This window comes from Lepus europaeus, chromosome 7 (assembly GCF_033115175.1).
Source record: "Lepus europaeus isolate LE1 chromosome 7, mLepTim1.pri, whole genome shotgun sequence".
Taxonomy (NCBI): domain Eukaryota; kingdom Metazoa; phylum Chordata; class Mammalia; order Lagomorpha; family Leporidae; genus Lepus; species Lepus europaeus.
Genome location: NC_084833.1, coordinates 79,149,930 through 79,174,335, shown reverse-complemented (window position 1 = coordinate 79,174,335; position 24,406 = coordinate 79,149,930). Strand labels below are relative to the sequence as shown.

The following is a 24,406-nucleotide window of genomic DNA, read 5'->3' as shown; positions in this document are numbered from 1 at the left end:
TAGTAGAATGGAGAGCAGTATCATTTACTCAAATGTGGAAGTAAGAAGAGAAATATGTCAAATTGGATTAAAATAAGATTCTATTTGGCTGTCTTGAATTTAAAAAGTGTATTAGCTCAATGAGAAAGTAGGTATATATACACGGTATATATACAACATACACGATTGTAGCTCAGTAAAGAGGACAGACCTAGAGATACATATTTATAAGTCATTTGTACAGTGGTGGACTTTACAGTCATAGCTCTGCTTATCATCACTTAAGGAAACAGCACAAATGCACAGCAGTGTTGGACACTGAATAGTGCCTCCATGTCCTACAACATTAAGGTCTCTACCAGAAAAGAGAAGCTAGGAAAAAAGACTAAAATGGAACATGCAGTAAGGTAGGGAGAGAATAAGTTCAGTATGGTGAAAGACAGCCAAGAGGAGAGTTTCAAGAAGATGAATTGTCATTGTCAAGTCCTATTGAGATTCTGGATATGATTAAAGTAGATAAGTAACTTCTGAACTAGGTAGTTTAGAAGTCACTGGTGACATTGAGAAGAGTAATTTTAGTGGCAAGTTAAGAATGAAAAAGCCTTATAATAAGGGAATAAGGCTGCTGAGACAATACTATAGATGACTCTTCTGAAATTTGTCATGAAGCTCCAGAAAAAAGTTGGTCCCAAGTTTTCCTTTATTTTAATGCCTTCGTCTGATTTTGGTATTAGGATAATGGTGGCTTCAGAAAATAAGTTAGTGTTACTTAGCTTCCATTCTCTGAAGATATTTTGATGACCTGACAAATTTATTTATTTAATTCTTAGAAGAATTCACCCGTGAAACCATCAGTATCTTGTGATTTCGTTTCAGAAGGAAACTAATTTTTCTTTGCTTTGTAACTCTTTCTCATATTGTGAGTTTTGGTAGTATGTGTCTTCAAGGATTGGTTCATTTTAACTGTTATCAAATTTGTGGGCATCAAATTATTCACCCCAATACTTTCCACTCTTCTATTGTCCATGCTATCCCTAGTGATGAGCCCTAATTCATGTTGCTATTTGTAGTTTTTGTCTTATATTTTTCTTATTTCACATAATACAAAATTTATAAATTTTATGGACCTTTTCAGACTGTTTTTGCCTTTGTTGATTTTTCTCCACTAATTTTTGGTTTTCAATTGCATTAATTTGGGATCTAATTTTATAATTTCTTTCATTGTGTTTGCATCAGGTAGAAATCAAGTACTTTTTCTTTCTGGTTTCCTAGGCATGCAAACACAGGGGACTAATATTTAGATGCTTCCTTGTTTTGAGATGCTGAAAATAAATATACCTCCATGATATGTTTCTCCATTCCTTCAGTGCCAGCATACTATGTGAGAACTGGTTCGAGTCTTGGCTGCTCCACTTCCAATTCAGCTCTCTGCTATGGCTTGGAAAGCAGTAGAAGATGATTCAAGTGCTTGGGCCCCTGCACCCACATGGGAGACCAGGAAGAAGTTTCTGTCTCCTGGCTTCAGATCAGCCCAGCTCCAGCTGTTGCAGCCATTTAAGGGAATGAACCAGTGCCATGGAAGACCTCTCTCTGCCTCTACCTCTGCCTCTCTGTAACTCTGCCTTTCAAATAAATAAATAAATCTTAAAAAAAGAAATATTGTCTTTTGTGAGCAATATTAATTTGGATTATGCATTTTTATTCACTCCACAATTTCTGCCTTTTAACTAGTCTGTATTGATCATTAATTACAAAGTAGATATTGACACATTTAGATGAATATCAAGCATGTTTGTTTGTAATCAAACATACTTTCTGTGAAGGCATAAAGCATAAAGAGGATTTTACTTGGTCATTAAACAGAGTGCAGTGAAAAAAAAATTGTGTGAACAAAATTCTGGAATAAACAGTAAAACTGATGTATAAAAAGATAATAAGAAGAGTACACTTAAATATAAATTTAATTATCATTATTTTGTCTATTCTAAATCCTGCTGCAATGCAATATAGTCACATGGACTGTTATTGACAAAAGCAACTAGGACAAAATTTGAAAATGTTAACAACTGACAAAGAGCTAATTGATAATGATCAGATAATAGTAAAACATTTAACTTTAATCAAGGCACTAATCTAAGGGCTTTACAAATATGAAATCATTTTATCTTGTAAACAGTATTATGGTAAACTTATTAATCCCATTTTGTGGAGAAGAATGTAGAACAAAGAGACAAAGAAACCCAATATACACAGCTAAGTGGCAGAACTTAATTTGGAGCTCAGGTCAGTATGTTCCACTCTACCACCATATCCCACAGATCATTAACATTATAATAGCTTCAAAATAGAATTATTTGAGTAACAAAGTATAAACAACTTAGTAAAATTAATATAGCCTGTCAATCTGTTTTACAAGTTAACAACTTTATCATGATTATAAAGTCAAATATAAAAGTATAAATAACATTTGCTACTATTTAATAGTTTTTAGAAGAGTTATAGCACTAAAATACCATTTAATTCACATTGTTAATTTCTGAATTTTTATTGAGTCATAAAATATAATAAGTGCTCACTATAGTTACTCCTATGATTTTCAAAACAACCCAAAAAGGAAGTGCAATTGTTATTTTAATTTTATAGATAAACTGAGCCAGAGAAAGGTTTTCATTAGTTAGCAACAGATGGTGTCAGATTTGAAACTAGGATGCCTGACCTAATTTTTCTAATGTTCTATACCATTTCACTTTCATTCACTTTGATATAATTTTCATCCTTCTTTCTAGTTTTGATAATTTTGTGTTTTAAACACAAATTATGCATGGATATATTGCACCTTCAATACAGTCTCTATTCTGGGAAATCAGCATTTCCTAAACACTAAAACCAGACAAGAACAAAAGAGAAAATGAATACAAATACACCTAGTGAACACAGATGCAAAGATTCCCAATAAAATACTAGCAAACTGAAATTGAATTAAACATCACCTCAATAATATCAACTGGGATTTAAGAATAGTTCCACAAATAAAAACCAATAAACCTCATACACATGTTAATAAAGTGAAGAACAAGTCACATGATCATCTTAATAATGAATCAAAAGCATTGAAAAATATTTAACATCCCTTCATGATAAGAAATCAACAAAGCAGATTTGGAAAGAACATACCTCAAAATAATAAAGGCTATTAATGACAAACCCACAGTCAATTTGTTACTGAATGTTACAAAACTTAAAGTGTTTCCTCTAAGATTTGGAATAGGACAAAGATGTCCACTTTCCTTAATTTTTTTCAACATAGTTTTGGAAGTCTTAGCAAAAATAAGTAGGCAAGAGAAATAAAATAAAGGTTATCAAAACTGGAAAAAAGGAATTAAGTTCCCCCAGTTTGCAGATAACATAATTTTATAATTTAAAAAAAATCCTAAAAACTACACCAAACAAAACTATTAGAACTGATAAGTCAAGGAAAATTCAAGGATATAAAATCAATATATGAAAACAAATTATATACCAGAAATATCTTTGCTGAAAAAAATTAAATGAAAGCAAACCCATTCACAGTAGCTACAAAAAATCTTGGAAAATACTGCATATTAAGAAAAAGTGTATTTGCAAAGAAGCAGAAAAATAAAATTCATGGTAAGGAAAAATTAATATATAAATACAAATGACACAAATAAAAGAATCAGTAGACAAGAACATTAAAGCAGAAATTATAACCATATTACATATTTCTGGAATATAAATGAAGCATTGAACATGTTTAGATCAGGAAGAAATAAAAATGATCCAAATCCAACTTACTGAAATGAAAAAAAAAAATTTCACTATGAAAGCTACATTTGATGGAACTAAAAGAAGACTAAATACTCAGAAGAAAATATTAGAGAACTTGGAGATCTAACATTGGAAATAGTTTAAAATCAAATACAGAAGGGAAAAAAAGACTGAAATTTGGATATTCCAAGATGGCAGAATAGGGGAAAGACAGGCTGCTTTTGAACAGGGGCAAATAGCAGAAGAAAAGTGGAGAAAATGCATTCCCAAGGGAGAGTTGGAGAGACACTTGCAGTGGAAATTCTACAGAAGGAAGAGGGAAACCATGGACCAGCGTGGAAGGCGCAGATGCACAGCAACAACTGTGGCTGCTACATGCAACTTCCACATGCAATTTTCAACTTCCACATACAACTTCCACAGCCAGGAGAGCGAGAAGACAGCAGACTGGAGCAGCCCATGACACTGGTGGTATTCCCTGAAGGAGAGCCTTGTAGATCACACTGTTTTTAAGTCTGGCCTGGACACCTAATGGGGACAGGATATCTGCCTAATCCAATGAAAGAAAAGCAGGTTTCTTTCTCTCCATCGCCCAAAACAAGGGTACCTGGCAACTGGTGGGGAGATGGTGCCATTTTGACACAGAGGATACAGCAGCTATTGTGCATGTATGTGATAAGGGGATTTTACCAGAGAGGAAACTCAATGTTCCCCACTGACTTTGACCTTGGCTGGGAGAGTTTACAGGAGCTGGGTCCCCACATAGGAATGTGAGGTACCTCCATCCTCTCAACATATCATAGGCTTCAGGGCTCAAACTGCCAAGGTGGAGCTCCCACAGGCAGCTGGTTCTGGGAGCATCTCCACTTCTCCATGGATAGGGCTGGCTTATGGGACCGAGCAAATCCTCTGCAACTCATGACTGTGGGAGCTTCAATATGCTGTGATTGTGGGAATTCTGTGACTCCACAATAAGGCACAGGTTGTGGCTAGGTCTCTGGGCAATCACCTTGTCTGGTATCAGAGCTCAGAGCTCCTTGATGGACTGAGGTGGGTTATTGCAGATGGTTCCTTGATCACACTGAGGACTGCACAGATTCTTTTATGTGTTTCATGTACCAGTATGAATGTGGGTTGTACCCACTGTGGGTTAACCCCTATCATTGATCACCTTGGAAGAAGGGAGGTACAGTTATGATTACACCAAAAGACATGATCATACCCTCTACCCTTTTGACAAATAGTGGAGATCTCTATGCAAAACTTGGGTATCACCTTGGATTTTCACCCAACATTTGAGCATGAATCAGAGCTCCCTGCAATACCCAGAATATGTCTCTGAATAATCCCTGAAGGAGCAGAAATCAACTAAAAAACAAAGGCATAGTTCAAAGGGCCAACCTGTTACTTATTAATAGTAATAATGAATTTAAATGCCCTAAATTCTTCAATTGAAAGATAGAAACTTGTTGAATGGATTAAAAAACAAGACTGAGCTATTTGCTGCCCAGAAGACACACAACTCACCAACAAAGATACGTGGGGACTGAAAGTGAAAGGATAGAAAAAGATATCCCACGTTAATATAAAGCAAAAGAAGCAGGTGCAGTTACCCTAATATCAGACAAAATAGACTTCAACACAAAAACTATTAAAAGAGACCAAAAAAAGGTATTATGCAATGATTAAGGGATCAATACAACAGGGAAACGTGATTATAATAATTATAGGCACTCAATGCCAGGGAACCTGGTTATTTAAAACAATTGTTAATGACTCTAAAGGGAGACAGATACTCCAATACAATAATAATGGGAGATTTCAACACCTCACTTAAATCAATGGACAGATCAACTACACAGAAAATCAAAAAAGAAACAACAGAGCTAATCTACACTATGGACCAAATGGACCTGATGCCTATAGAATATTTCATTACACATTTGTAACATATACATTATTTTCATCAGTGCATGGAATTTCCTCTAGGACAGACCATATGCTAGGCCATAAAAGAAACCTCAGCAAATTAAAAAAAAAAAATGAATTCATACCATGTAGCTTTTCTGATCACACTAAAATAAAGCTGAAAATTAACAACACAAAAATATCTAGAACACACGCAAACACACGGAGACTGAACAACATGATCATGAGTGACTGAATGAACAGTGGGTCATAGAAAAAAATCAAATGAAAAATAAAAGAGTTCCAAGATGGTGGAATAGGGAGGGAGCTCACAGATAGTCCAGGAAAAGACAGTTTAATAAAAGTGGAGATACTGTAGTCTCAGGGAAGAGTTAGGGAAACAACTGCAAAATAACTCTTCTGGAATTAGAGGGACATGGTGGACCTACGTGGAGGGCATGGGCGCCCATGGCTCGGGACCCCAGCTGCCAAGTCTATGCACCAGAACTGGAAAGGGAGGTGAGGCAAAACCGCAGTAGCCCAAGACACTGGCAGAAAAGCAGCAGGAAGAGCCTAGAGGGAATGAGGCTTGAAGCCCCTTTTGTGGAAGTACACCAGCCTAACTAGAGGAGAGAAAAAAAAAGGGGGGGGGGGGGACAAGTACGGACACGATTCTCTCTCTCCACTCACCTTACAAAGGCGAGCGAGGCAATAGAGCAGTTGCCATTTTGGACATATGTAACAACTGCGCCAGCTTAGGGTTGTGTCCGCCCTCAGCCAAGCAGAAAAACCTGACTGTGGTGGGGAGAAATAACAGGAGACTAAGACCTAGTGAATGTGTGGCGCTTATTAACTGGGACCGTAAAAAAAAAAAAAAAAAAGAGAGTGTGGGAGATCTCACGGTGTGGCTGAGACGTGAGTAGTCTCAGTGGGAGACACCAATAATTCGCGTGACTTTGGCTATCTGGTGAGAGATATTGCAGGGGAATCTGAGCTTCCACTTAGGACTGCACAGATCCTTTGTGTGGTTCTTGGAACAGAGCAGACAAATATTATACACACTGGGGCTAGTGCTCAGGCACTGATTTACATCGAGGAGAAGAGCTCAGCTGAGTGAAATTACTCCCCTTCTGAATGAAAAAGAGAGAGAGAGAGAGAAGAAATACCATGCCAAACATGGGTGTGTCACCTTTGGCTCACCCTTAACACTGAAGAACTAAACAGAGCTCTATGGCCACACCCACCACAAGCCTCTAGAGATTCACCAAAAGCAGACAGTCCACTAAATCCAGAGTCATAGTATAATAAGAAAAGCCAGAATCAGTGAGGTAGAAGAGGGAATATTGGACTTAGAAGACAGAGCACAGGAAAGTATACAGTCAAACCAAAGAAAAGATGAGGAAATTAGAAATCTAAAAAATATAGTTAAGACTCTACAGGATGTTATTAAAAAACCCAACATCCGGGTTCTAGGAGTTCCTGAAAGCATGGAGAGAGACAAAGGATTAGAAAGCCTTTTTAGTGAGATACTAGCAGAAAACTTTCCGGGTTTGGAGAAGGACAGAGACATCCAAGTACAGAAAGCACATAGAACCCCCAATTAACATAACCAAAAGAGATCCTCACCACGACACATTGTAATCAAATGCACCACAGAGAAACATAAAGAAAAGATTCTGGCCAGCGCTTAACAGGCTTAACAGGCTAATCCTCTGCCTCATGGCACCGGCACACCGGGTTCTAGTCCTGGTTGGGGCACCGGATTCTATCCCAGTTACCCCCTCTTCCAGGCCAGCTCTCTGCTATGGCCCGGGAAGGCAGTGGAGGATGGCCCAAGTCCTTGGGCCCTGCACCCGCATGGGAGACCAGGAGGAAGCACCTGGCTCCTGGCTTCAGATCAGCGAGATGTGCTGGCCGCAGCGGCCATTGGAAGGTGAACCAATGGCAAAGGAAGACCTTTCTCTCTGTCTCTCTCTCTGTCTCACTATCCACTCTGCATGTCAAAAAAAAAAAAAAGATTCTAAAATGTGCAAGAAAGAAAATTACTCTCAGAGGATATCCAATGAGACTCACAGCTGAGTTCTCATCAGAAACCCTACAGGCTAGTAGGGAATGGCGAGATATAGCCCAGGTACTAAGAGAAAAAAACTGCCAGCCCAGAATATTGTATCCTGCAAAGTTCTCATTTGTGAATGAAGATGAAATAAAGACCTTTCATAGCACACAGAAATTGAAAGAATTTGTCACCACTTGTTTAGCCCTGCAAAAGATGCTTAATGAGGTGTTGCACACAGACACATAGAAACATGGACATCAATATGAAAGAAGGTAAAGAAAGAAAATCTCCCAGTAAAAGATCACAGGAAGTTCAAAGCATATATTAGAGATACATTTTGAAAAATGGCAGGGCAAAGTTACTACTTATCAATACTCACATTGAATGTAAATGGCCTCAACTCTCCAGTTAGAAAACACAGACTGGCTGAATAGATTAAAAAACAAAACCCATCTATTTGCTGCTTGCAAGAAACATATTTTTCCAACAAAGATGTATGCAGACTGAAAGTGAAATGTTGGAAAAAGATATTCCATACCAACAGAAACCGAAAAATATCTGACATAGCCATCTTAATATCAGAGAAAATAAAATTTAACACAGAAATAGTTAAGAGAAACAAAGAGGGGCACTATATAATGATTAAGGGATCAATTCAACAGGAAGATGTAACTATTATAAAGGTATATGCACCTAATTAGAAGGCACAGGGTAATTTAAAAGATATGTTAAGGAACTTAAAGGGAGACTTAGACTCCAATAAAATAGTATTGGGGGACTTGAATACTCAACTTTCTTCAATAGACAGATGAACCAAATAGAAGATCAACAAGGAAACACAGATTTAATTGACACAATTGCCCAAATGGATCTAACAGGTATCTACAAAACTTTTCATCCTACACTTAAAGAATACACATTCTTCTCAGCAGTACATGGAATCTACTTTAGGATTGACCACATATTAGGCCATAAAGTAAGTCTCAGCAAATTCAAAAGAATTGAAATCATACCATGCATCATCTCAGACAACAGTAAAATGAAGCTGCAAATTAGCAACTCAGGAATCCCTAAGGCATATGCAAATACATGGAGACTGAACAACATACTCCTGAATGAACAATGGGTCATAGAATAAATCAAAAGAGAAATCAAAAATTTTCTGGAAGCAAATGAGGATAAAAACACAACATATCAAAACTTATGGAATAAGGCAAAAGCAGTGTTAAGAGAAAGTTTATAGCAATAGGTGCCTACATGAAGAAATTGGAAAGGCACCAAAAAAATGAGCTCTCAATGAATCTCAGGGATCTAGAAAAACTGCAGCAAAGCAGATGCAAATCTAGTAGGAGAAGAGAAATAATTAAAATCAGAGAAGAAATCAACAGGATTGAATCCAATAAAATCACAAAAGATCAGCAAAACAAAGAGCTGGCTTCTTGAAAAAAAAAAAAAAAAGTGAAACACCATTGGCCCAAATAACTAAAAAAGGAGTGGAAAGACCCAAATCAATGAAATCAGAGATGAAAAAGGAAATTTAACAACAGACACCACACAAATAAAAAGAGTCACCAGAAATTACTACAAAGAGTTGTATGCCAGCAAACAGGGAAATCTATTAGAAATTGATAGATTCCTGGACACATACAACCTACCTAAATTGAACCAGGAAGACATAGAAAACCTAAACAGACCCAAAACTGAGACAAAAATTGAAACAGTAATAAAGGCCCTCCCAACAAAGAAAAGCCCAGGACCAGATGGATTCACTGCTGAATTCTACCAGACATTTAAAGAAGAATTAACTCCAATTCTTCTCAAACTATTCAGAACAATTGAAAAAGAGGGAATCCTCCCAAATTCTTTCTATGAAGCCAGCATCACCTTAATTCCTAAGCCAGAGAAAGATGCAGCATTGAAAGAGAATTACAGACCAATATCCCTGATGAACATAGATGCAAAAATACTCAATAAAATTCTGGCCAATAGAATGCAACAGGACATCAGAAGGATCATCCACCCAGACCAACTGGGATTTATCCCTGGTATGCAGGGATGGTTCAATGTTTGCAAATCAATCAATGTGATACAGCACATTAACACACTGCAGAAGAAAAACCATATGATTAGCTCAATAGATGCAGAGAAAGCATTCGATAAAATACAACACCCTTTCATGATGAAAACTCTAAGCAAATTGGGTATAGAAGGAACATTCCTCAATACAATCAAAGCAATTTATGAAAAACCCATGGCCAGCATCCCAGTAAATAGGAAAATCTGGAAGCATTTCCACTGGGATCTAGTACCAGACAGGGATGCCCACTCTCACCACTGTTATTCAATATAGTTCTGGAAGTTTTAGTGAGAGCTATTAGGCAAGAAAATGAAATTAAAGGGATACAAATTGGGAAGGAAGAACTCAAACTATCCCTCTTTGCAGATGATATGATTCTTTATTTAGGGGATCCAAAGAACTCTACTAAGAGACTATTGGAACTCATAGAAGAGTTTGGCAAAGCAGCAAGATATAAAATCAATGCACAAAAATCAACAGTCTTTGTAAACATGGGCAATGTCATGGCTGAGAAAGAACTTCTAAGTTCAATTCAATTCACAATAGCCACAAAAACAAATACCTTGGAATAAACTTAACCAAGAACATTAAAGATCTTTACGATGAGAATTACAAAATCTTAAAGAAAGAAATAGAAGGGGATACCAAAAAATGGAAAAATCCTCCATGCCCATGGATTGGAAGAAACAATATCATCAAAATGTCCATTCTCCCAAATGCAATTTATAGATTCAATGGGATACCAATGAAAATACCAAAGACATTCTTCTCAGATCTGGAAAAAATGATGCTGAAATTCATATGGAGGCACAGGGGACCTCGAATAGCTAAAGCAATCCTGTGCAACAAAAACAAAGCTGGAGGCATCACAATACCAGATTTCAGGACATAATATAGGGCAGTTGTAATCAAAACAGCATAGTACTGGTACAGAAACAAATGGCTAGACTAATGGAACAGAATAGAAACACCAGAAATCAATGCAAACATCTAGGGGCAACTTGTAGTTGATCAAGGATCTAAAACAATTCCTGGAGCAAGGACAGTCTATTCAACAAATGCTGCTGGGAAAACTGGATCTCCACATGCAGAAGTATGAAGCAAGACCCCTATATTACACCAAACACAAAAATCCACTCAACATTGATTAAAGATCTAAATCTATGACCCAACACCATCAAATTATTAGAGAGCATTGGAGAAACCCTGCAAGATATAGGCACCAGCAAAGACTTATTGGAAAAGCCCCGGGGGCATAGGCAGTCAAAGCCAAAATTAACAACTGTGATTAATCGAATTGAGAAGTTTCTGTAAGGCGAAAAATAAAGTCAGGAAAGTGAAGAGTCAACCAACAGAATGGGAAAAAATATTTGCAAACTATGCAACCAATAAAGGATTAATTACCAGAAACTACAAGGAAATCAAGAAATCCACAATAACAAAACAAACAACCCACTTAAGAGATGGGCCAAGGACCTCAATAGACATTTTTCAAAAGAGGAAATCCAAATGGCCAACAGACACATGAAAAAATGTTCAAGATCACTAGCAATCAGGGAAATGCAAATCAAAACCACAATGAGGTTTCACCTCACCCCGGTGAGAATGGCTCACATTCAGAAATCTACCAACAATAGATGCTGGAGAGGATGTGGGGAGAAAGGGACACTAACCCACTGTTGGTGGGAATGCAACTGGTAAAGCCACTATGGAAGTCAGTCTGGAGATTCCTCAGAAACCTGAATATAACCCTACCATACAACCTAGCCATCTACTCCTTCAAATTTACTCAAAGGAAATTAAATTCCAAATAAAAGAGCTGTCTGCACTTTAATGTTTATTGCCGCTCAATTCACAATGGCGAAGACATGAAATCAATCCAGATGCCCATCAACAGAAGACTAGATAAAGAAATTATTGGATATGTACTCTATAGAATACAACAGTAAAAAACAGTGAAATCCCGTCATTTGCAACAAAATGGAGGAATCTGGAAAACCTCATGCTGAGTGAAATAAGCCAGTCCCAAAGGGACAAATATCATATGTTCTCCCTGATTGGTGACAACTAACTGAGCACCTAAATGGAAACCTGTTGAAGTGAAATGGACACAATGAGAAACAATGAATTGATCAGCCTTGACTGTCCTGAACAACTTACTATTTTGTTCATTTTAGTATTTTTTTGCTCTACTTAATATCATTGGTTGAATCCTTAATTAACACACAATTATTCTTAGGTGTTTAAATTTATCTGAAAAGTGATCCCTGTTAAATATGAGTGGGAATATGAGAGGGAGGAGATGTACAGTTCGGCACATGCTCACTCGGACTTACCCCTAATGGTAGAGTTAGAAACATGTCAGGAGATTCCAATTCAGTCCCATCAAGGTGGCATGTATCAATGCCATCTCACTAGTCAAAGGGATCAAATTCAGTTCAAAATTGATCATACTGATAGTCTAAGTATCAAAGGGATCACATAAACAAGACTAGTGTCTGCTAATACTAACTGATAGAATTAAAAAGGAGAGAACAATCCAACATGGGAAGTGGGATACACAGCAGACTCATAGAATGGCAGATGCCCTAAACAGCACTCTGGCCTCAGAATTCGCCCTTAAGGCATTTGGATCTGGCTAAGAAGCCTATGAGAGTATTTCAGGCATGGAAAGCCAAGACACTCTGGGAAAAAAAAAAATGACCTAAATGAAAGATCTCTGTTATTGAGATCCCAGCAGATACAATGGGCCATCAAAGACGGAGGTACCTTTCTCAGAAGGGAGGAGAAAACTTCCACTTAAGTATGACCTTGTCTAAATAAGTTCAGAGTTGGAGAACTCAAGAGGCTTCCATAGCCTTGGCAGCTCATAACAAGAGCCTTGAGTGATTACTGACATCATAAATAAGAGTGTCAATTTTTAAATCAACAATAGGAGTCACTGTGCACTTACTCCCTACGTAGGATCTCTGTCCTTAATGTGTTGTACTATGTGAATTAATGGCATAACTAGTACTCAAACAGTACTTTATACTGTGTGTTTCTGTTGGTACAAATGGTTGAAATCTTTACTTAGTATATACTAAGTTGATCTTCTGTATATAAAGATAATTGAAAATGAATCTTGATGTGAATGGGATGGGAGAGGGTGTGTGAGATGGGATGGTTCCAGGTGGGAGGGAGGTTATGGGGGGTAAAGCCGCTATAATCCAAAAGTTGTACTTTTGAAACATATATTTATTAAATAAAAGTTTAAAAAAAGAAAAATATCATCAATGTGGGAAATTCTTTAGCCGGAGCTCTGACTTTATTGCACATCAGAGAGTTCACACTGGTGAAAGGCCTTTTGTATGCAGCAAATGTGGGAAAGACTTCATCAGAACCTCCCACCTTGTTCGGCATCAAAGGGTTCACACTGGAGAAAGGCCATATGAGTGCAGTGAATGTGGAAAAGCCTACAGCTTAAGCTCCCACCTCATTCGGCACCAGAAAATTCATACAGCAGGAAGGCTTTAGGAGTGCTTTTAACATAGCAGGACATTTCTAGCAGATGTAGAACCTCATATATGTCAACATCCATGCAGAGAGAGATACCATATGAGTGCCAGGTAACATGGAAAGCCTTCAGGAATTATATTGCACATTCTGACCTCAAGTTCCTTGCTAGAGTAATGTCACTGTCATTATCTGTGGCTGAAGCCACAGGTCACTCCCACACCCTCAGGGAAGGTGAGACTTTGTATTTTGTCTCCAACACCTGGAAGGAATCATCAAAATGCCCATAATGACAAAAGCAAGTTACAGTTTCAATGTAATCCAACCAAATTACCAATGGCATTCTTCTCAGATCTAGAAAAATTATGCTAAAATTCGTAAGGACTCACAAGAGACACCAAAGAACTAAAGGAATCTTCTACCTCAAAAACAAAGCTGGAAGCATCACAGCACCAGATTTCAAGACATAGAACAGAGCAGTTATAATCAAAACAGCCTGGTACTGGCACAAAAATAGACATGTAGGTCAATGGAACAGAATATTTAAAAATCAATCCACACATCTATATAGAGAGAGGTCTTCCATTGCTGATTCACTCCCCAAATGGCCACCACAGCTGGAGCTGCACTGATCTGAAGCAAGGAGAAATGAGCTTCTTATGGGTCTTCCATGCAGGTGCAAAGGCTCCATCACTTGAATCATCTTCCACTGCTTTCCCAGCTCATAGCAGAGAACTGGATCAGAAGTGGAGCAGCCAGAACATGAACCGGTGTCCCTATGAAAGCCAGCACTGCAGGAGGCAGCATTACTAGCTATGCCACAGGGCTGTCCCCAACCCCATTTCATAATTTCCTCATCTGAATAGATTAAGGTGCAAATGAGGTTCTTAAGTATAACCCATCAAGCACAGCTCTTTGGATACAAGTCTTTTTCATTTGTGGATCCATAAAACTAAAGCAAAAATATTTTTCCCAAACTCACCCAACATACAAAAAATGGGTCATGATAGAATAATAGCTACAGTTATTCTGGTTCACAATTGAAGAGAAGGGGAAGAAAATAAATGTCACCGATCCACTGCACTTCTAATGTTCATCTGGATGAATGCCAGACAGAGTTCTTTGTTCAGCCTTCACAGTTTAGGGATAATTTTCAAGGTCTGGGCTCCTTTTTGTACTTTCTGAGTCATACTCCCCTTTTAAACAAAAGACAGCCAACATTTACATAGAAATTTTATCAGGCTGAGGAGCTTTTCTGTACCTTTCAGTCTAAGTTAGATGTTATCAGTATAATACATTCCTAAAAAAAATTCATAGGTCTCCCATGGATTTCTCTGGGGTCCATTCCACTGGACAAAAGCCATGCTAACAGATATTTTGAGATACATTTTCTCTACTTTCATTCCTGCTGAGATGGCTAAGAGACAATGCCCATAAGCTTTCTAGAGGTCTCACAGCTTTATTGAGAGGATTTGTGAGACATATCTTTAATAAAACAGACCTTAGTGTGACTGCATATTCTGACCTCTTATCTTTCAGAGATCATCGCAAAATGTGTAGCTAACATCTTGGGCTTTTCTCTACAGCTTGTTCTCTTAATATGAATCTCTTTAATTTAGTAACTTTTTCCATCTGCACAGACTGAGAATTTTCAAATCATTGATTGCTATTTCCTTTTTCTTTCATACATATCCCTAAATTTATCTCTCCTCTATTTTACTACTATAAACTATAAAAAATTCTTTCCAATTAAAAATGAAAATTTCCATTTATATATGTCAAGGAGACTACACCCAGCTGCTCCACATTTTTTAACTTGAAGGATCCTTTGATTGAGTAGCCACAACCACAAATATATAAACAAGTGCAATTTCATGCAGTCCTTATAGCCTCTTATAAATTGCTGATTCATCTATGATATTTAAGCAATGCTACCAAACTTTATTATTTTGGGATACCATTTTTTTTTGTTGTTTATCATTTTATTTTTGACTTCCAGAAGAGAAGCACAAAAGATCTCTTTACTGATTCTGGTACTCTTACCAGTACATTTTTAAGCTCTTTAATTAAGGGCTTGACCACTCTCCTGTTTGAAGGTGTGGTTTAGGAGTAATTAAGCAGGTTCCTTATAATAATAAATTCATTCAAAGTTATTAGTTTCTGGGGCCGGCTCCATGGCGCAGTAGGTTAATCCTCTGCCTGCGGTGCTGGCATCCCAAATGGGCACTGGTTCTAGTACAGCTGCCCCTCTTCCCATTCATCTCTCTACTATGGTCTGGGAAAGCAGTAGAAGATGGCCCAAGTGCTTGGGCCCCTGCACCCACATGGGAAACCAGGAAGAAGCACCTGACTCCTGTCTTCGGATCAGCGCAGCTCCAACCGTTGCTGCCATCTGGGGAGTGAACCAATGGAAGGAAGACCTTTCTCTCTGTCTCTCCCTCTCACTGTCGTAACTCTTTCTCTCAAATAAATAAGTAAAATAAAAAATCTTTAAAAATATTAATTTCTGAGAGTGTACTGACACATTGCTCTGAAGAATTACAAGGAACTTCTGGAATTAAGGTCTCATTTAATAAAGGGTACTGCTGCATAGAGGCTTCAATTACACATCAAAGTTAACTATTACTGTCATTCCCAGGTGCTTAATCCAATAATTAAATACAAAATTCTAAGTGAGTGCACAAATGGGTTGAGAGATAATATAAAGGGCTGACCTGGGTCCTGAAAAGAAATGCTTACTTCCTGTAGTGTTACACACATTAAGATGCTTCTAAATATTTAAGACTATTCCTTCATAGGGCGAATATGTGACCTGAAGTTGAAAGTTCTTAGCCTCATTCATGAGTGTACACATGTAATAATTTCATGTTTCAAGTCCTTACTACTTCAATAGTACTTATATATTAATCTAAGAGATATGGGTATAATTGAGCATTTAATTGCTACTTCAAATTCTATAATCATTCAAAACAGTCCCTGGATTTGATCCTCATAGGAAAGATAATGCATTATTTTCACACTGCCATATAAGCCTTCTAATTTTGAATAGATACTTTTAATTAAATTGTAATTGTTACACTGACTTTAGAGCCCATTGTACTCCTTTAGGACCACATCTTAACTAATTATATCTACAAAGATCCTAATTTCAAAGTAGGTCACAACTAGAGTTCCAGAAGAGGCATGAATTGTGGGGTCATATTACCAACCCAGTAAATTGTATACTGTATGCACTTGAGGTTTATTCTTTATAAAAATAATACTCATACAATCTTATTGAGTTGATCTATGATGGGGCTAGAAGAATAAATATTCTGATCCCACCCTTTTCCCTACACCCAGATCTCCTTCCAGGCCTGCCACTGAAAAACACCAACTGGACTCTAGAAGACATGAACCCAAATCGGTCAACCTCTTGGGTAGAGAAAAATATGGATAAAGATAGAAAGTGAATTTTAAAGGGCAAAATGTATCCAGCAAACTTTTTTAAAAACTCAAAGAATTTGAAATATCTTTCTAGGCTTATCAACAGAACATGAAAATTAGACAAAAATTGAATATCAACTGGAATGGAATAATAAAACCAAACATTACCAAAACTTCCAAAACAAATAAGATAGATAGAATTTGTCAATTTTTATTTTATAATTAGCTGAAATGAATGGCTATTCAGGAGAAAACTATTTGAGATATTATGAAGTTCACATATTTTGAAAATTTACTATTATATAAATAATCATAGGAGGCCAATAAGTCCAAATGCTAACTGAAAACTAGAATTACTTTGTAAGAGATCTTTAGGAATACATAATTAATCATCTCTCTTCAGAAATGATACAGACACAAACACTTAGAAAACTGATTCAGAGAACATCTTCATGAGTTTGTAACTCCCAACCAAGTATTAGTATATAATGGAGAATCTTCTCAAAATAATGATTGTTGTGGCTTGAAAAAACAAAGTTCCTATTACATAAAGTAAATAAGCATTTTCACCAAAAAAGTCATTATACTATTATTCCACTGAAAGAAAACAGTAGCATACCTAGGTTAGGACAATGTCAATGCAGTAATATCTAATGCACCATTTCTGCATGCTATATGGAAGCATTATTAGCAATATTAAAAAACAAAGCACTCATATCAACATTGAAAACACAGGCTAGTGGTCATCAATGCACCAGTGTCAATGGACAATGTGCACTAGGGAAAAAAAAACAAGTTGATTATTTTTGTTTACTTCAGCTTCTGAACTAGAGTATCAATCAAGAAAGATGTATATTTTGGCTTTGCTTAGCTCAACTCTCTAACCTAAACTAAAATACATGGCTCTATATCAATCAGAAATGCAACACAGAACACTACTTTCTTAGCCAGTGTTACACTACCCACACTCCCCAGGGGTCCCTTCCTTTCTTTTTATTCTCATGACTGGGAATAAAAGAGAACAGATACTGATGTTTGGCATTCTCATGTAGAATCATCTCATTTAAAGCACTATGGCAACAAGATATAGGACAAAAAGTAATTCATGGTGTCTCTCTATATATATATTTACAGATTTTCATGTTCTGCCAAAGATCAAAGGGAATTTATACTATCAGAAATATAAATTATCTTCCTCAATGTCAATTTAAAATTTATAATACACCTAAACAACTACAAAGATCACTGAAATGTGTATTCATAGGATATTTCAGTCTATTTTTATTTTTTCTGCTACAAATTCTTGCTATTATTTCTAGAAATATTCCAGAAATATTATTTCTAAATAATTTTGCAATTAAGAGGAAGAAACTCTACTTTAATAATGAAATAAATGAAAAGAAAAAGAAAATGAAAGCAAAAAGTAGAAAACAAAAATAAATTAATTTTTTTAAAAAGAAAGATAACTTGCATGAAATTTATCATCAATTATTATATCAGTGGTGTAAAAAGAAGTGACTACAGAATGATACTTATGACATAGAATCTAATTTTTAAATTAGTGCCTCAAAATAATATTTAAATCTGTGCCACTGCTGATGTTTTTAGTTCTCTGGTGCTTTGGTCACAACAGGGTTACTGGATGATCCCTGGTACACACGCTGTAGTCTTCCAGCATCACACTACTATTTTTTTTGGCTTGATGTGGTTTTATATGTTTGCTTCCCCTTTTTTTTCAACCAATCTAATTTTAAGTTATCTGAAATCCAGATGTTTCTACCATGCTTCAAAATCTAGCTTAAACATTTTAAGAAATGTTCTTGGAATTTACAGACTATGGTGATATTTACTATCAAATGTATCACTTTTAAATAAATATAACCCACTGTTGGTGGGAATGCAAACTGGTTAAGCCACTATGGAAGTCAGCTGGAGATTCCTCAGAAACCTGAACATAACCCTACCATACAACCCAGCCATACCACTCCTTGGAATTTACCCAAAGGAAATTAATTTGGCTAATAAAAAAGCCATCTGCACATTGATGTTTATTGCAGCTCAATTCACAATAGCTAAGACCTGGAACCAACCCAAATGCCCATCAACAGTAAACTGGATAAAGAAATTATGGGACATGTACTCCATAGAATACTATACAGCAGTAAGAAACAATGAAACCCAGTCATTTGCAACAAGATGGAGCAATCTGGAAAACATCATGCTGAGTGAATTAAGCCAGTCCCAAAGAGACAAATATCATTTGTTTTCCCTGATCGGCGACAACTGAGCACCAAAGGGAAAACCTGTTGAAGTGAAATGGACACTATAAGAAACAATGAACTGATCAGCTCTTGTCCTGACTCTAGATGTACAATGTAATACTTTATCCTTTTTAGTATTTGTTGTTGTTGTTGTTGTTCTAGTACTAGTGGTTGAACTATGTAATTAACACACAATTACTCTTAGGTGTTTAAATTTTAACTGAAAGGTGATCCCTGTTAAATTTAAGAGTGGAAAAAGAGAGGGAGGAGATGTACAATTTGGGACATGCACAATCAGACTTGCCGCAAATGGTGGAGTTAGAAATGTGCCAGGGGATTCCAACAATCCCATCAAGGTGGCATGTACCAATGCCATCTCACTAGTCCAAGTTATCAATTTCAGTTCACATTCGATGGCTCCGATAGGTCTAAGAATCAAAGGGATCACACAAACAAGACAAGTGTCTGCTAATACTAACTGATAGAATCAAAAAGGGAGAGAAAGATCCAACATGGGAAGTGGGATACACAGCAGACTCATAGAATGGCAGACGTCCTAAACAACACTCTGGCCTCAGAATCAGCCCTTAAGGCATTCGGATCTGGCTGAAGAGCCCATGAGAGTATTATAGGCATGGAAAGCCAAGATACCATGGAAAAGAAAAAAAGAAGAAGACCTAAATGAAAGATCTCTGGGAGTGAGATCCCAGTGGAAAGAACAGGGCCATCAAAGAAGGAGGTACCTTTCTCTGAAGGGAGGAGAGAACTTCCACTTTGACTATGACCCTATCGGAATAAGATCAAAGTCAGCGAACTCTAAAGGCTTCCATAGCCCTGGCAACTCATGACTAGAGCCTAGGGAGATTACTGACGCCATGAACAGGAGTGTCAAATTGTTAAGTCAGCAACAGGAGTCACTGTGTACTTACATCCCATGTGGGATCTGTCCTTAATGTGTTGTCTAATGTGCAGTGATGCTATAACTAATACTTAAACAGTATTTTTACACTTTGTGTTTCTGCATGTGTACAAACTGATGAGATCTTTACTAATTATATACTGAATCGATCTTCTGTATATAAAGATAATTGGAAATTAAAAAAGGAAAAACCTGGTGTTAAATTGGAAATGGCATAGAAAATTAATTAATTTTTTTTAAAAAAATATATTATGTAAGATCTCTGTCTTTAATGTACTGTACACTCTTATTTAATGCTATAACTAGTACTCCAACAGTATTTTTTTTCACTTTGTTTTGCTATATGGGGGCAAACTGTTGAAATCGTTACCTAATATATACTAAACTGATCTTCTGTATATAAAGAGAATTGAAAATGAATCATGATGTGATTGGAAGGGGAGAGGGAGCGGGAAAGGGGAGGGTTGTGGGTGGGAGGGAAATTTTGGGAGGGGGAAGCCATTGTAACCCATAAGCTGTACTTTGGAAATTTATATTCATTAAATAAAAGTTTAATTAAAAAATAAATAAATATAATCTTTCTTAGTAAATTAACAATTTCTGTGTTAAGGTCTATCTTCTCAAAATAGTATGATGTAAATCATTTTGGGATTGTATTTTCATCAATCTAGCATAGATGACATACACAATGTTTCATTTACAGTGGAGAAGTGTCCATGAGAATGATATGTCCATTATAAAAATCACATTAGATTGATGTATAGTTATACAAACATATATAATTAAGTTAAAACTGAAAAAAAGCTCTCACTGAATATAGTGGGAGCTTTAGAGGTTGCCCGCAACCCCTGCCACAAGCAGAGCCAGACCTACAAACAAGCAACCAGTATAAGGTACTGCATTGATCTTGATATCATTTACTCTTTTCTAAAAAAGGTGTTTTTTATTTATTTATTTGAGAGGTAGAGTTACAGAGAGAGAGACAGACAGACAGACAGAGAGCTCTTCCATCCACTGGTTCACTATCCAAATGGCCACGACAGCCAGAGCTGGACTGATCTGAAGCCTAGAGCCAGGAGTTTCTTCTGGGTCTTGCACATGGGTGTAGGAGCCCAGGCACTAAGCTATCTTCTACTGCTTTCCCAGGCCATAACAGAGAGCTGGATCAGAGGAAGAGCAGTGGGGAAACAAACTGGCACCAATACAGGATGCTGGCACCACAGGCGGAATCTTAGCCTTCTACACCATAGTGCTGGTCAAACACCATTTACTCTTGTGTTGGTGTCTTCCAGATTGGAAGGGTGTAGATAATTGCCAACCACCAGTGAGGGAGAAGCAAACTACCACAACCTATGTCGCTTTTACTAACACCAAACTATTACCCAATTACACTGTAAATAATCAGGTTGCAATGATTATTTACAGCTACTGCAAAGCACAGTTTTGGACAACATAGGACTGATTGATACTGGTGTCCAGTGTGATAAGAAGCAGCATTAGCCTTTCACTGTGGTGAATGATGCAAGCAGGCACAATGTCCAAGGAGTCAAGGTATAGACAAAAATTTTCTATTCAAAGGAAGTATCCTTGATGGTTCTAAAAAGATGAATGGAATGCAGAAGTCTATGTTGGGAGGAGTTAGGAATGCTATGGACATACTGCCAAGATACGTTAATGACTCTCAGTGTCAGGCAGCTGAAGATGCTGGAGCCACTTCTCAATGTACTTAGAATTGTCAGTGAGCCAATTTCTGCAGATACTGTTTATGACTTAGAACAGAAGATTAGAGATGAAAGAAATGTGCAGCTTTTAATGAGGACATAGCATTTTTGATGTGCCCATCTGCACCATTGAAGATGTAATATTTGAGGCTGTAATCGATAGCTAGTGATGCTCACATACATGGAGATGACTTCAGCAACAGAATAGCTAGACATTTAATTTCTGTGCTAAACCACAAACATAACAAGGACATCCGTAAAAAAGGGGTAAGTATCCAATGACTCCATATTGTTTGTGAATAAGCTAACTATTCCCTGTTTTTGAGAACCCAGTCCAGTATTGAAATTGAATCTTTTTTATGAAGGAAAACACTTACAAATCACCATTATCTGTGCTTTATTTGAATGGTTAAATGATGACCTTTACTGTGGCTCTCTGGGTCTCAGAAAAAAAAAAAGTTCTTTGGGATGCCAAAATAGGCAAATTATATATTCATGATATTGTCTTTGTGGCCATTTTACCCATTTCACTAAAGTCTAAAGTTCCTACAAAAAGCTTCTTCAATGGAAAAGAACTGAATAAGTCACCAGTCCTGATGAGGCTGTTGCCTGTGTTATAGCTATAAAGGTAGCCAGCATTCCATCTGGAGATGATACTGAAAATGTTTAAAACTTGTTGCTCTTGATTATCACACTTCTTTTCCATGGCATTGAAACTTCTGGTGGAAGTTATGGCTATTCTTATCAAATACAATGCTACAAGTTTTATCAATGACAGACCTCCACCACCTATTCTGACAGCTATTCTAGTGTGCTTATTCAGGTTTATAATGGTTATCATGTCATGATCAAGTATAACAAGCTGCTTGGCAAGTTTTAACTCAACAAGCACCACCTGCACACCATGGTGTTCCTTAAATTAAAGTCACTTTCTTTTTTTTTAAATTTTTTTATTTATTTATTTTTATTTTTTTTATATTTTTGACAGGCAGAGTGGACAGTGAGAGAGAGACAGAGACAAAGGTCTTCCTTTTGCCGTTGGTTCACCCTCCAATGGCCGCCGCGGTAGCGCGCTGCGGCCGGCGCACCGTGCTGTTCCAATGGCAGGAGCCAGGTGCTTATCCTGGTCTCCCAAGGGGTGCAGAGCCCAAACACTTGGGCTATCCTCCACTGCACTCCCTGGCCACAGCAGAGAGCTGGCCTGGAAGAGAGGCAACCGGGACAGGATCGGTGCCCCGACCGGGACTAGAACCCGGTGTGCCGGCACCGCAAGGCGGAGGATTAGCCTGTTGAGCCACGGCGCCGGCCTAAAGTCACTTTCAATATCGATTCCAATGATATTCTCAATGTATTTGCTATTGATATAAGAACAAAAAGAAAAGCAAATATCCACTATTAATGACAAGGACCATTTTCAGGAAGCTGAGAAGTATGGAGTTGAAGATGAGAAACAGAAGGATAAGATGTTTGCCAAGAATGTGAATGAATCCTACATATTCACCATGAAAGCAACTGTTGAAGATTTAAAAAAAAAAAATTAAAACTTCAAGCCAAGGTCAAAGATGAAGATAAACAGAAGATCCTTTACAAGCATGATGAATTCATCAGCAGACTAGATGAGAATGAAACTGCAGAGAAGAAAGAACATCAACAGAAAGAGCTAAAGAAATTCTACAACTCCATCATTACTAAGCTATACCAGAGTGCAGGAAATGTGCCAGAAGAATATGTGGACATTTTCCTGATCAAGGAGTATGTGAGTGAGTGTTTATGTAAGTGATCTTCATGGCCCTACATCGAAAAGGTTGATTGACTCAACCCAAATGAAGATGTAGTATATTTGACACACCAAAACACTGAAGGACTCAAATTTGTAGCAAATTATATGGAAATTTTTTAAGTTCAGCTTCAATAATAAATTACTGGGCATTCTCAATACTTGAAAATTCAATGGCTCAAATAAAACCATAATTGAAATTGGCAACATAAAAAATGACAAGGACCCCATTTGCAGACTGATTATCTTAAAACCAAGTCATGTATAACATAGCTTAAATTACAAAATTCAATTTTCCATCGCAAAGATATTTTATGATATTAGAGAACACAGATGCAATTTAGGAAATTTTGTATCATCATTAAGTATTGAGATAATGTTTGTATTCTTGGGAAATTAAACATGCAAATGAACAATGAACTATCCCCCTTGTTATCTATTAGATATCTAACTATGTAGAACTAAACTGCTGAAAAAGAACCCTGAGTCTATCACTGTAATAACAAGAAATAAAGTTTATACATATCTAAATTTAATTATAATCTTTGCCTACTTGACTGGACATTCTGTTTATTACAGACTCATATTTGTGGTCACTAAGTGGTCTCTAAATTTCTCTTCCTGTATGATTTAGTAAACATTAACCAGTACTTGAGTTTTATGTAAGTGAGTATTCTTCTGTCAAATATATAGTGAAATATACATTTTAAAAGCTAAGGCCATCCCAAAAAAAGATATTAAAGTTTCATAATGTTTATCAGGTCACCATATAACATGTTACACTATTATTATACAATATAAATTATTATTAATTCATTAAAATGGTTTATAGTTGAACTACTTAGGCATTTCTCTAAGCAGTGAGAAATCTATGAACATAAATAAATTAAAAGTCCCTGCACTAATAAAGGAGACTAGTTTTTATATACAGTCATCCAATGTGATGAATATTATTCAATATTTACCTACAGTGATTAACAGAAATACAGAGGAAGGAATGT

General features: G+C 36.9%; 1 pseudogene; it reads left to right on the top strand.

The window, feature by feature from the left end:
* Positions 1-6,141: 6,141 nt before the first annotated feature.
* LOC133763861 (heat shock cognate 71 kDa protein-like) overlaps positions 6,142-24,406 on the top strand; it is a 196,815-nt pseudogene continuing 178,550 nt past the window's right edge.